Source organism: Cimex lectularius, unplaced genomic scaffold (genome assembly GCF_000648675.2).
Source record: "Cimex lectularius strain Harlan isolate CLEC.00 unplaced genomic scaffold, Clec_2.1 scaffold4, whole genome shotgun sequence".
In the NCBI taxonomy this organism is placed as follows: Eukaryota; Metazoa; Arthropoda; class Insecta; order Hemiptera; family Cimicidae; genus Cimex; species Cimex lectularius.
In genome coordinates this window covers 2009600-2024221 of record NW_019392723.1, presented here as the reverse complement: position 1 = coordinate 2024221, position 14622 = coordinate 2009600, and the positions used below count along the sequence as shown (strand labels likewise).

At 35.2% G+C, this 14622-nt stretch overlaps 1 protein-coding gene and 1 pseudogene across 1 annotated transcript in view; one reads left to right on the top strand and one right to left on the bottom strand.

Moving 5' to 3' along the window:
- Positions 1-7604, bottom strand: part of LOC106672286 (semaphorin-1A) — a 142430-nt gene extending 134826 nt beyond the window's left edge. Inside the window, exon 1 of the mRNA XM_014403600.2 lies at positions 7484-7604. The gene's annotated coding sequence lies outside the window, so the exon portion shown is untranslated. The remainder of the gene's footprint in view (positions 1-7483) is intronic.
- Positions 7605-11568: 3964 nt separating this feature from the next.
- Positions 11569-11723, top strand: LOC112126836 (annotated as a pseudogene).
- The last annotated feature ends 2899 nt before the right edge of the window (positions 11724-14622 follow it).

Here is a 14622-nt window from a genome sequence, read left to right as displayed (position 1 = left end):
TTCTTTCCCCTGGGTCTTCTTGATATCCTATGTTATGGCTCCATTAAGCCGATCTCATTGCGTAATCTAAAACTGGAGTCACCATCGAATATTATCACGTTGTGTAGGTGTTTCTCAGTGCCGGTATTTATAGCTGTATCATTCCACCGAGTTTAACCCTCTCTAGCTGTAGCAATGGATTTGCCAGTTTTGGTGAGGTTCTTAAAGCATAAGTTTACTGTGTCTGACACCTCGGAAGTTAGTTCACCTTTGTTTTTTATGGACTCATTCTGAGATGGATGATCCTGTTATCCAAATTATAGGTTCTGGGCCTAAGGTCTTGCAGATCCGCTAGTCAGTTCGTCTGCTTTTCCATTAACAGGAATCACTTTGTGTCCTGCATCCAAGATATTGTCAGGCGTACCTTGGGTTGCTTCTGCTGTCAAGATGGGTTCAGAGTGTGAGGTGTCTTTGCGGCGTTATTTAAAAGGCCCAAGGTATTGAAATGATGGCACATTGAAAGGAGAGGTGAATGAAAAAATAGCTTTACTGTCGATTGAAGCAGCAGCACGTAAATTGCCCTTTCGATATCGTTTATACCTGGATTGTCAAAAGCCACTTTAAATTGTTACGAGCCACGTAGGGATGATTTGATCAAGAAGTACAACAAGTAATATTCTAATACTTTCATAATAAGGACCATGTATGATCAGGTATCACTATTTCACAGTACTGTTGATAGAAGTACGGTCGTGTCATAAATAAATGCTAAAACAAGTCGAACCAGTTTTTATTGATGCATCGACAGTTGGACAGTTAGGTACAGAAAACGGAATGGGGTGGTGAAAATAATCTACGTGCCACAAACTCAGAACCATGTACATGGTAGTGCTTGAAGACGTCTCTTTACTTTTATACGGCAACTAAGTCGATAATCTACAATGCTTGCCTCTCATTTGTACCTCAGGTTGTCAACTACAGAATAAATATATAATAGGCAATACATCACCAAAAACATATAAGTCTGATCAAATTCACTCCTCCAGAGTACACGATATTCCTCGGGACGAAGTTGAACCTACTCCATTCCACTTCTTGATTCCTTTTGACTTTTTGAATCCAAGGCTGCCAAATTTGGATTTTTCGACAATTTAGCCCTTAAATAATGTTATAAATATTCTGGGAACGTTTGCGAACTGTAAAATCGATTGGGCTGTGTCTTTCTTTGACTCATGCACGAATCCCAGTAGATGTAATCAATGAGTTTCTGCCTACCACCCTCTTCTCTAGTTTAATTTCTATTCCAATAATGGACAGAGGGGTGATTTCGCAAAAGATGGAAAGGCCGGCCAGTTTCGTTACGGCAAACAGGAAAATAATGCCGTGCTTTTGACAATGGCTTTAAAACGTTCACACATTGATTTTCAAGAAAAATTCCACTGCGTTACATGCTCGACATTGTAAACCAGTCGGTTGTGTACTTCACGATTCTTTGATCGTTGAAAGTATCATGGATCGGTTGCTATCAATTATCTCTGAATTCTCCCACTTGAGAATTTTCATTTTCCCAGGGAACTAGATCTAATTTAAAGTCTGAATTAACATTATTGTTATCAATTGGGCTGAAATTACCGGGCCACCCTCACCATCCGACGAGATCGTTTGGGTTTGTTATCATGGGAAAGGTTCCAGTTTGTACTTGATTTATCAGTCCTTTGCTCGAGTAGAAACTCTGGGCAGAAACCCAACAATAAAGGTACTAAAGTATACTAATTCCCGACATACAGAAGGTTTAACGTACAACTATCCGTTGAATGTCTCTCACGAGGGTTCAAAGCACTTTACAATACGTTTTTCAATAAAATTCATTCTTCATTAAAAAGCGATGGGGTGTACCGGAACTCGATCCCAGAACTTCACCCTAAATACTAAGCCATCGTAGTTCCTACCAGCCAGGCCCCAAGAGGAAACTCTTGATGACCTCGGATCAAAGATATTTTAACAGATCTTGTGAAGGTCCTCGGTTCATAATTAGCTAGTCCTTTCCACCCTCGAAACCCTTTTACTGGAAATATCGCCGGACTTCTTTGTGGCTCTTAAAGCGACGAAGCAGTTAATGAAGGAAGGTGAGAAATTTCCCAACGCGGCACAACCTGGGCGATATGTACATAGCCGACTTAATAACGTCGATCGATTCCTTCCTAGAGGCCTTGGTGTTGAAATCCCGAGCTCAAAGCTTGTTTATACACCCCGTGGGTTTGAATCGACAAGTTTTGCCCGATAAATTTTCCAGAAGAAAGAATTTTAACAACTCATATGTTCCGTGTTGAGTTCGCATTGGGATCAACATAGATTGTCTTCGATTAGAATGCGACCTGAACAGTAAAGATTGCACCAAAAAACCAGTTATTTACTTTAATCGGCGAGAATGAGTAGTGTGACAGGGACAATTGTGTAATATTCAGAACACCATCGAACCTCGAATTACATTCCTCATTAAATTAAGTCAATATCTCGATTGATTCTTGACACGTTCAAAATGGTCCCTGATATGCCCAATCGAACTAGACCAAACAGAACCATGTACATCCTTGGATTATAAAATATAATAAGAGCATAGTAGTTGTAGATTGTGATGGGAAATTGGTGTGCGGTGGATCGAAGTTACGAAAACTCAGGTGGTAGAGCAGCAGCGTACTGAGCCGAAGGTCGTGGGTTCGAATCCCGCTCGTCTCAACCAAGACCTTACATAAAAAGAATAATTAATTGAAAGAATTAATTTGGTCAGTTAGACCACTAAACGTAAATGGATTAATATAGTAAAAGGTTAACTAATAATGACTTAAATTTACAACTTTGAAGCCTACGGATTAAAGTACAATGAAATTCGAAACTCTATAAGAGCAGATCGAACATAGCCATCCTATGTGATTACTGACTTGAAAGCTTAACAAATAACAACCTCAACTTATAAGTTGGAAACCAACGGGCAGTGTGATGAAATTAAAAATCAAAAATCGAACCAGATCGAACATGGCCATACTAGAACTAAAGTATAACTTTTACATATGGTTTGATTATATTATCACAGTAAACAACAATTACTAATTTAAAAGGTTAACAAATAATAACCTCAAGTTACAACTTGGAAACCTACGTATAGAGTATAATGAAATTAAAAATTCTTTAGAAACCAAAACAAACATGGCCAGTACATTTTATAATAAAAATATCTACATATTCATTACATTTTATTATTTTGTTGAAGAGCGTTATAATAGACGGTTTAAATAGTACTGAAATGGATTTCTGGCCATTCTATTGTCTAGGTTTTATTGCTCTTACAACCGTGGTGATCCTGTGTGCGGATGGGCTCCGTCTTGCGTCAGAATGAAATGCTCGCCCCTCATTTCAACTGCAGCTGTTAGGGGAACTTGAGGACTCATTTACGTATCGTTAAGCTGTCAAGAGTATTTCGTAAAATCATAATATCAGTTTTTACTTCCTCGGAAATCCTCCTGACACTATTTTCTCGTCTAAACTCGACTACATCATACGAATTTAAATTAAAATTAGAATTGTTTGTGAAGAAGGCTGAACTTTTTGTGTCATGTCCCACCTGCCAATGTGCCTGACTCCTCGGGAAGATTTCTGTCAATTTTGTGACGCTTAGTTAAATATTCCACCTTTTTAGGAACTCTTGAAGTCGATTGAAATTTGACCCGAAACACCGAGCAGCACGGGAGAAAACTCTCAAAAATGTGTCTTCACTTGAACTTTTATCCAGGACGTCTAATGCACACCTGTGAAACCCCTAGACGAAATCTAACAACTCTTAAAATGTGCTTTCTTCAGCCGAATAACAGCATAGGTCGTAAAAATTGTGAAGATATTTTCATATTCGTTAGTAATTGAAGTTTTAAAGACCATTTTTCGGCATAGGACACAAATTAAATGGTCCATATTCTCAAATTTATTACGACAGACCCATAGCGGTTAAGGCCCACTGCCTCATCTCTGATGCCTATTTTATTGGACACCTGCCTCCAGCAACCTAGGCTTTACTTCTTACTTAAGGACCAAATTCGATCGATTTGTCAACTATACAGTCAGCCTAGAGGTATACATCTTTAGAGGAAGTGTAACAGGCTAGCAAACAGAATATATTCAATAATTATTAAAATTTTGTATTAAAAATAAAATAAAATTAAATTAAATTTAAAAGAAGTAAAGGCAATTAGAAAGAAAACATTCATACTTTCACGGAATTCCCATCATCAGTACTATGAAACTATAATTACAAATTTAAAAGGTTAACAAATAATAATCACTGCATACAACTTTAAAGCCTATATAACCACGTACATACTATAAAAATATGTAACGTATACATATCGATTATATTTTATTATTTGAGTAAACAATAATTATTATTTTGAATTATTATTTAGGTTTATTAGCCGCAACTTACAACTTTGAAAACTACAATTTAAAGCGGAATGAAATTAAAAATCCTCTAGAACCAGATCTAGCGTGGGCAGAACTAAAAAATGTAACATCTGCATATCAATATTTTAAATTATTTGGGTACAATATACTAGTAATAAAAAATAACCTCTGTTTACAACTTTGAAACCTAAAGTTTCGAGTAATTATAATGAAATTAAAAAGCTATAGATAGATTTTACATTCTATACATTTCATATCATTTAGAATCTTATTATTTGGATAAATGACAATTACTAATTTGAAAGGTTAACAAATATGAACCTCAACTTATAACTTGGAAAGCTATAGCTATAAGTACAATGAAATTAAAAAGCGAAAATCCTTAAAACCACTACAAACTTGGCCAACCTACAACAAGGCTAACCTACATATATAGATTCAACTTTATTACTTGGAAAAACAACAATTACTAATTTGAAAGGTTAACGAATATTAACGTCAACTTACAACGTTGAAACATACGGATTATAGTACAATAAAATAAAAAAAATCCTATATCGAAAAATCTATAGAACCAGAACAAACGTGGCCAACGTATAAGCAAACTATAACCTCTACACATCGATTTTATTATATTATTTTTTGCCAAGCAACAATTACTAATTAATAAGGTAAACAAACATACCTAACAGCTTTTAAACCTGAACTTACACATTTGAAACTTACGAATTAAGGAACAATTAAATTAAAAATCCTCTAGAACCGGAACAAACACGGCTAGTACATCGTATTACAAAAATATAACCTCTAAGGGTGAATAGGATTTTGTTATTTGGGTAAACAATATGTACTAATAAGTTAACTTTACCTAATAATAACCTCAAATTACAACTTTGAAAACTATAGTTTAAAAGTATAATGAAATTAAAAAGCAAAAGTCTATAGAACCATATCCAACATGGCCATCCTAAAACAAAAATATAACCTCTACAAATCGATCCTATTTTGTTATTAGGGTAAGCAACAATTACTAATTTAAAAGGTTAACAATAATAACTTTAGTGTACAACTTTGAAATCTATGGTTTAAAGTATAATGACATTAAAAAGCAAAAATGTATAGAACCAGATCCAACGTGGCCATCCTGTAACAAAAATATAACCTCTACATATGGATTTTGTTATATTATTGAAGTAAAAACAATTACTAATGTAAAGGTTAGCAAATAGTAACATCAACTTACATCTTGGAATCCTACCAATTAGATAATAATGAAATTAAATAAATAAATTATATATATATATGTGTGTGTGTGTGTGTGTGTTATATTGTTATATTTTTGTTGTAATATGGCTATGTTTGTTTTGGTTTTATGGTATTTTTAATTTCATTATTCTCTATTTCCTAGGATTTCAAGATGTAAGTTGATGTTACTATTTGCTAACCTTTTACATTAGTAATTGTTTTTACTTCAATAATATAACAAAATCCATATGTAGAGGTTATATTTTTGTTACAGGATGGCCATGTTGGATCTGGTCCTATAGATTTTTGCTTTTTAATGCCATTATACTTTATACCATAGGTTTCAAAGTTGTACACTGAAGTTATGATTGTTAAACGTTTAAATTGGTAATTGTTGTTTGCCCTAATAATAAAATAGAATCTATATATCCAACATGGCCAACTTCTAACAAAAATATAACCTCTACATATGGATTATAATTTATTATTTGGGTAAACAACAATTCCTGCTTTGAAAGTTTAACAATTCCTGCTTTGAAAGTTTAACAAATGAAAACCTCAACTTACAAGTTTTAAACATACAGTTTACGTTATAATGAAAATTACAAATCCCATACGACCGTTCATAAATAACATCGAACTAACACGATGTATAAAATATATAACCTCCTTATTTTTATACAGATTAAATCGGCTATATTTTTGTCATAGAATGTTTCATTTATTTTGTCACTGTACTACGTTCATATCAGTTAGCTTTTTTAATTGGTAATTACGGTTTCATAGTCTTAATGAAAGGGGGTATTCTTGGCTGTAGGAATACGCGTTTTCTTTCTATTTGGATTTCTAAATATACAATTATTTTATAGTAAAACTAGGTTGGTTTAATACTAGTTCACAATACTATTGTACTTTTCCTTTTTAAACATTTATAGTTCGTTTGTTTATAATAGGAAAAAGGCGATGTACGCATGCGTCTTTTCAATGGGAGTTATAACTGTTAATTGTTATTTGTTTATTTTGACAAATAATTTCAGGTTTGCTTGTATGTTTCTTCCGATACAATAACCACTCCCATGAATGAAATTTCCAGCCCGACCTATAAATCACGGTTCTGACGGAAAGGGCCCGGAGTGATAGATAAAAAATAAAATATCGAGACTATAAAAAAAATTAATAAAAATATATTAAAAAAGGGACACAATTTTAATACACGTATGCGTAATGGGCGGCACGATCGCACGCAAAGGAAATTCAGTCAGGTTATTGAACGAGAGAGAAAGACGAAATAAAAAGGTCGGTGAATGGTAATAGAATTTTTTTTGTAGTATTGTCTGACATATGATATAATAATAATACACAATTTTAACGTTTTAACGGCACCTCTGAGGAATTGCACAATTAAACAACTGGCGTGCTTAGCAAGATGGTATAATTTCCTATACGCCAATTTTCGAGGGAACATTGTGCATTTTTGATGATGATAAGAGTGATAAAGATGAAAAATAATCGGAGAAAGCGCTGAAAATGAAATAAATATGACAGAAACCAGCCCCTATTCGGATGAGAGGTTATAACGGAGGGTGATATTTTCTCTGGATCGTCACAAAACAAAACGTGCGTCCAAAATAAAGTATTTTATCGCACTTGTGTCGAAGAGGATGAAATATATAATTTTATTGTTGAAAACTTGTTTAAAGGGGCCGTGTAAAGAAGCGGGTCGATAGGAAACGGCGTTGTATTTCCTCGAGTCTAACGGCCTGGCCGTGGCGTATATGCGTTTTGGGATGAAAAATCGTACGCTACGTACCGTTAAACTAGGGATTATGTAATCCAATCCAGTGCGAGATGTGGATCGACGTCGGCGGATGGGCGGGGTGTCGGGCACGGCCTTGCAAGGCAAGGGTAGAAACGGCACTGAGGACAAACGCGAGAAGGGGAGAGAATTTTACGGTGGCAGTCTGGCAGAGGCCGCCATGAGCCGCGCCGGGGGGGTTGGTGGTTGTAGAGGGAAACGTTTCCCAGGATAAAAGGGGAAAAATTCATCTTTCCATTACTTGACCATAGTTCCCTCCTAGCTCACAAATTACCTATTTCCACATCTACGATAACAAGGAAGACAGTTTAAAATAATTTTTCCAACAAGAAACAAACTTTATATTCGTTTTTTAACCCCCAAAAAATCCCTGAATACAATTTCTTTTGTAAAAACCCTAGAAGCCCAAAAATAAAATACACTGACAGGCAAAAGATTCCACCCAATTGATTTCTTTTTTTTTTTAATTTTCCCGATAAAAGAAAATTCTGCCCTTAATTTGTCTCATTGTTTTTACCACAAAATATTTGTTTATGCTATGTTTTAAATTGAAAATGTTTTCTCGATAAAAAAAACATTTCGCCCTTAATTTGTCTCATTGTTTTTACCACAAAATACTTGTTTATGCTATGTTTTAAATTGAGAACATGATCTCGATTTAAAAAAAAAAGATTTCGCCCTTAATTTGTCTCATTGTTTTTACTACAAAATATTTGTTGATGATATGTTTTAAATTGAGAATACGATCTCGATAAAAAAAACATTTCACCCTTAATTTGTCTCATTGTTTTTACAACAAATTATTTGTTGATGCTATGTTTTAAATTGAAAATATTATCTCGATAAAAAAATTCCACCCATAATTTATCTCGTTGTTCTTACCACAAAATATTTGTTTAAGCTATGTTTTAAATTGGGAATATCTCTTGATAAAAAAAAATTCCTCCCATAATTTATCTCGTTGTTTTAACCACAAAATATTTGTTTAAGCTATGTTTTAAATTGAGAATACGATCTCGATAAAAAAAACATTCCGCCCTTAATTTGTCTCTTTGTTTTTACAACAAATTATTTGTTTATGCTATGTTTTAAATTGAGAACGTGATATCGATAAAAAAAAAAGATTTCGCCCTTAATTTACCTCGTTGTTTTTACTACAAAATATTTGTTTATGCTAGGTTTTAAATTGAAAATATTATCTCGATAAAAAAATTCCACCCATAATTTATCTCGTTGTTTTTACCACAAAATATTTATTTAAGCTATGTTTTAAATTGGGAACATGATCTCGATAAAAAAAAAGATTCCGCCCTTAATTTGTCTCATTGTTTTTACCACAAAATATTTGTTTAAGCTGCTTTACATTGAGAACATGATCTCGATAAAAAAATTCCTCCCATAATTTATCTCTTTGTTTTTACCACAAAATATTTGTTTATGCTATGTTTTAAATTGAGAACATGATCTCAATAAAAAAAAAAAGATTTCGCCCTTAATTTGTCTCATTGTTTTTACTACAAAATATTTGTATATACTATGTTTTAAATTGAAAATATTATCTCGATAAAAAAATTCCACCCATAATTTATCTCGTTGTTTTTACCACAAAATATTTGTTTAAGCTATGTTTTAAATTTGGAATATCAATTACAGATACATTCACACAATTCTTAATTCAAAATAAGGAAAAAGAATTATTCAATGTTTACTTTTTCCGGAATTTAAAATATTTATTCAGTCCCATTTGAATTTTGAAGAAATAAACTGTTTACATTTCATGTTTGTTTTCTTAATTTCAATTTTTATACTTAAAAATACTACTTAGTGCTGAGGATGTGGCGCGTGGTGTGACACTTGTTGATGATGGACGTTCCGGTATGCGGCTATTGCCATGGAAGTTCCCTATGAAGTTCTGCGAGACGCCATTAGACTTTTTCAAGAACCTGGGTCCTACCATAGAAGGCCCGGTTCTAGATGCCCTAAGGTAACATAACCACAGGATGAACGGTTTTTGATTTTGAGACGTTTGGGAACCGGCATACCAAACGTTGTCCCTTATTTTTCAAGTATTTTATTAGTTTAATGATTTTTCATGATTTATTTGTGTAGAGGGTGGATTTTCATAACAGTAGAAGTCTACCAACCCTCGAGATTTACCTTTACCTTACAGTGATAAGTGCCGGAACCGTTGAGGCCACCGACTTGAACCCCATCGAACATTTATGGGATAACCTCAAAAGACGAATAAGAGCACTCCACGCACTTCCTGATACACTCCACGATCATGAGGACTCTTCGTGAAGAATGGGCTAACCTCCAGCAAAGAGAATTTCCAGATTGGTAGAAAGTATGCGTCTTCGAGATGTAATTAAGGCAAGAGGAGGAAATACGCGATATAGAAATGTTAATTAACAATCTAAAATAAACAAATTTTATCTGTCCGTCTTTTTTTTTCATTTTTAGTTTTCTTTAGCAATTTGCATTTTGTTTTTGTTTTTTTAATTTTTTAGACAAAGACTTAATTGTGAATCATTAAAAAAGGTGAAACTTTGAGTAATATATAAAAATATATACATTTCAAATTAGTTTACAAGTGGGGGCAATTTTTTTCCCTGTCAATGTATTTTCAGTAATTTTCTTTAAAATAAAATTCTACATTTAATAATGCATGTAATGGACTCTCTAGGTCCTGACCCTACTGTGGCTTAACATCTTGCCACAAAAGAGGATATATCTTAAAACGGTTCCTTAATGAGTCCAAAACCTGGTGGAACAATAGCACAGGCATGGGGCACGCGAAGAGGATCTCATAGAAGAGCCATCCGTAAAACTTAGAAACGAAGGCAACAGTAATCTAACCAGGATTCTGGGTGTCTCCTAACAAGGCATTCTTTCCCACTAGGGATCGCGATGTCATTAGACAATGAGGTTCTTTAACGTGCGCACCTGGCCTTACACGTTTAGACTCTCAAGATAGGAGCGCCTCACCTCCGCTCACGGGGCGTGGTGCTAATCCCGTGAGATTTCTTGTAGAAGCCACCAGGTCCATAAACTAACCATACAGACATGCCTACTTCTCCCGCTTGCCTCTTCCTAAGAGGTGGGTTAATATTTTGTACTTAACCGTGTGTAACGAGATACCCAATAGGGCTGAATGAAATGCATCAGCCGGTCTCCCTAGCCGCTGGCTAGGTTATTGAGGTTGATTAACAACTCGAAGCTATCCACTGAGTTATAAAAAACAGATGAGCACAATAGATCACTCAGGTCGAGGACGTCATTTTCGATTTCTCGTTGACGATGAGAAAAATTATACAGAGTACATCAGGCCACTTCAAAATTTAGTCAATATAAAAACACTATAGACAATTTTTTGCAGGTGAGAATGTGAGATGTTATTTGAATCGTCACTTCCGGGATAGGTGGATAGGATCCTCATGGCCCCATCTGTCGGCCTCCTTGATCATCAGATTTAACTCCATTTGACTATTTTCGATGGGGACAGTGTCTACTGCAATCATAATGCAGCAACCTCAGTTGAAGAACTGCGGCAAAGGATAGAAAATGTTTGACAATCCATCTCTCCTGACTCTATCGCTCTGAGCACCGGTGAAGAGTGGTTAAAAAGAGCAAATCTTTGCAGCTTTACACAAGGCAGGAAGTTCGAACATGAGATGTGATTAATAAATAGCAAACCAGATGTCTATTTTTTTGTTCAAACTTTTTGCCATAACTTTGTCCGTTTTCAGCGTAAGAAATAATTTAAAATGATGAGTCAGGATGTTAGGGTCGTATTTGAAATTCTGAAGTTGAACTGGGCCTGAGGTACCCTGTATAAAAAACCTTCTCCAAAACAGGTAAAAGTTTGAAACTAGACTAAAAAATATTAAAGACGTATTTGTTGTTTTTTATAGTGTCAATGGTTCAAGAGAAATTCGGCCATCCAAAAAAGACACCCTGTACATAGAGGATCCGAACCTGTCAGGCAGGACGTGTGACCTACAAGACGTTCCGACATCCTCGTGAAGAATATTTTGTCTGAGACCGATAAATATTCCCAAAAGCCGTCACAACCTTATAACCTTGCGCAGTGGCAATATCGTAATCAATGAAGTTCTACTGAGATGCGATTATTGCTAGTTGCTGTAGTTATATAGGATCGGCATCGCTTCGAATCCGCAACGTGTTGTGTCTGATAACGTGAAACCGCCATCTGCCTAAATCTCTCATGGGACTTCGCGAGTGGCAATGTGCTTATTTTATACGAAAACGTGTTTACGGGCTTGTTAAATTAGAGTGAAAAAATGGTGAATTTATTTCAATAAAAATCTTTCGGTCTAGAAGAGGTTGGAAAAGGAGTAGACAAATTACGCAAGGACAACAACATCAAGAAGGATAAGGGGGTGTGTAAGAGAAACCGAAAGTTTCTGTCTCAAAAAAACTATTCGGTTTCTTCAAAGGAAGGTCGGGATATGAAAACCCGTCAGGATATGAAAATGTTATCCCCAACAAAATCATGCCCAATCAAAATGTTGAAAGATCAGCTACAAGCAATGCCGATAACGCAAACTTGGTCGAACAACTAAAACATTTGCAAGATGGATTAGCGAACTTAAAGACCAGAAAACCAAAACAAACGAGGAAAAATATGCCAAACAGTAGCGAAGACAGAACGGCAAACTCAAAGGTACAATAAGAAAAGGAAAGTTTTGTGGTCACCAGAACGAGAAATCAGCCATCAAAAACAGCCTAACGCTACCCCAAGAAGGCAAAAGCAAACACCAAGAAACCAACAATGAAAGGAAGCCCCCTCCAATCATAGTGAGTAATGTTACGAACAAAACACAAATTAATAAAATAATGTCAAAAAATGACTTTAAATATAGTGGATCGAAGTCACGATAGATCAAGTGGTTAGAGCAATGCCCTATTTAGCCGAAGGTCGTGGGTTCGAATCCTGCTCGTGACACTAACTTTTTCATCTCAACCAAGACCTTAGATAAAAAGAATGATTAATTGAAATGATTAATATGGTCAATTATGACCGAAAATATATATAGATTAAATACAGTAGTAAGTTGATGATTAACAATCAACTGTAAATGTTCATTACGAAACAGACTACCAAAAGGATCACTAACACTTTTAAGGAAGGAAAATTGGAATGGCATTAGCAAATAAGCATACCAGACCAATCATAGTTATGGTTCGAAATCTCCACGCCACCAGAAGATGTAAAAGCCGACATACACGAACAGGGGGGGGGAAGGAACTTATAACTCCCTTACTATTGGTCATGCTCATTTTTGACTCAAATTAAAATGTAAATAAAAATTTTAAACTTTAATACACATGTAAAATGAAAGTAAAGAGCTACAAACTGATTCTTCAGTGTCAAAAGTGCCAGAGATTAGGGCATGCGTATAAATATTGTAACCATGCTACAGTGTATGTGAAATGTGCTGGAGACCACCTCACGGCACTATGTTCGAAGCCGAGAGGAACACAGCAAAGCGCGTAAATTGCGCCAAGGCATTGAAGCGAGCTATAAGGCCTACCTAGTCGCTGAAAAGTTACAAAACGGCGACAAGTAAAAAATAATTAAGTAGAGTACAAGCATAATAAAATATTTTTGGAAAATCGGAGAAAAGATTAACATTTGCCCAAGTGGCTGTACATAAAAAGACAGACGAATCGAATTCTCCGGTAACTACGTTCGAAATGATGCAACAAACGATGTGTCTTTTTGAATCAATGTCACCAAGACTGACCAGACTCGATAGTTAAGTACTTCAAAAGTACAAAATGAATAAAGAACTAGTGAACGTAGTAACTGGAGCGCCAATGGACCCCCAAATAGAAAACACGAATTGGAAGCTTTTTTTGTTTTCCTATGACGTTAATGTTGTCTGATCTCAGAAACGCATATGATAAAGCAGCCTTTCTTAAAAATTAGGGGCTACAAAACGTATCATACATAAATGATCACATCAAATATCATAAATTCTAGGAAAGCTCCAGGATTTGACCGGATAACAGGAGAAATTTTGAAAAAACAACTTCCCAAAAATGGAATTTTGAAATTGACGAATTTATTTAATGCAGCAATAGGACTCCCTAATGTCTGGAAAGTCGATGAGATAACCATGTAAAACCAGGTAAACTACCATACGAAGTATCGTCCTATCTCCCCATCTCTTTGCTTTCACTTATCTCAAATTTGTTCGAAAAAAATTTCCTGAACAGACTGAAACCCTTCACTGAAAAACCGAACATACCAAGCCACCAGTTTGGATTCAGAGCCAAGCACTCAACCATAGATCAGGTACATAGAATCACTGATATTATAGAGGAAGCTCTAGAAGATATATGTTCCTAGACGATACGACGCGATATGCAAGCCTTGGACAAAATTTGGCACGAAGGTTTAATAAATAAACTTAAAAAAATATACCCAAAACAATATATTGAACTTTTGACCCCTATCTATTGGAAAGACTGTTCCAACTTAAATTACAAGAAGAACACTCTGAGTTTTGAAATCAAGGCTGGCGTGCTACAAGGCATTTTCCTAGGCCCGGTGTTACACTTGCTGTAAACAAGTGATCTACCACTGATGGAAATAAAACGGTCGCAACTTTTGCTGTTGACACAGCTGCTCTCTCAGTCGAAAAATGTATTCATACATCCATGAATCGACTGCATATGGCAGTCAACAGCATCCATGAATGGACAGATACTTGGAATGTTAAAATAAATTACCAGAAATTCGACCATGTAAATTTCACTTTAATGGTAAAGTATTTGCTTCCCAGAATTCAATAGAGAACTTAGGTATGACTATAGTTAAAAAATTTAATTGTAAAGAACATATCAAAATGAAAAGGAAACAACTTGATTTCAAATACCTTCAACTTAGTGGTAGCTGGGAAGGAATTTCCGGCTATCAATTCAAAATAAAATATTAATTTATGATCAAATGTTGAAACCTACATGGATAGATGGTATACAAATCTGGAGGTTGCCAAAAGAAACAATACAATCAAAATACAACGGTTCCAGAGCAAAGTGTTACGAAATATGGTAGATACTCCATGTTCGCAATAGCGACATACACGGAGACCTGAAGATCC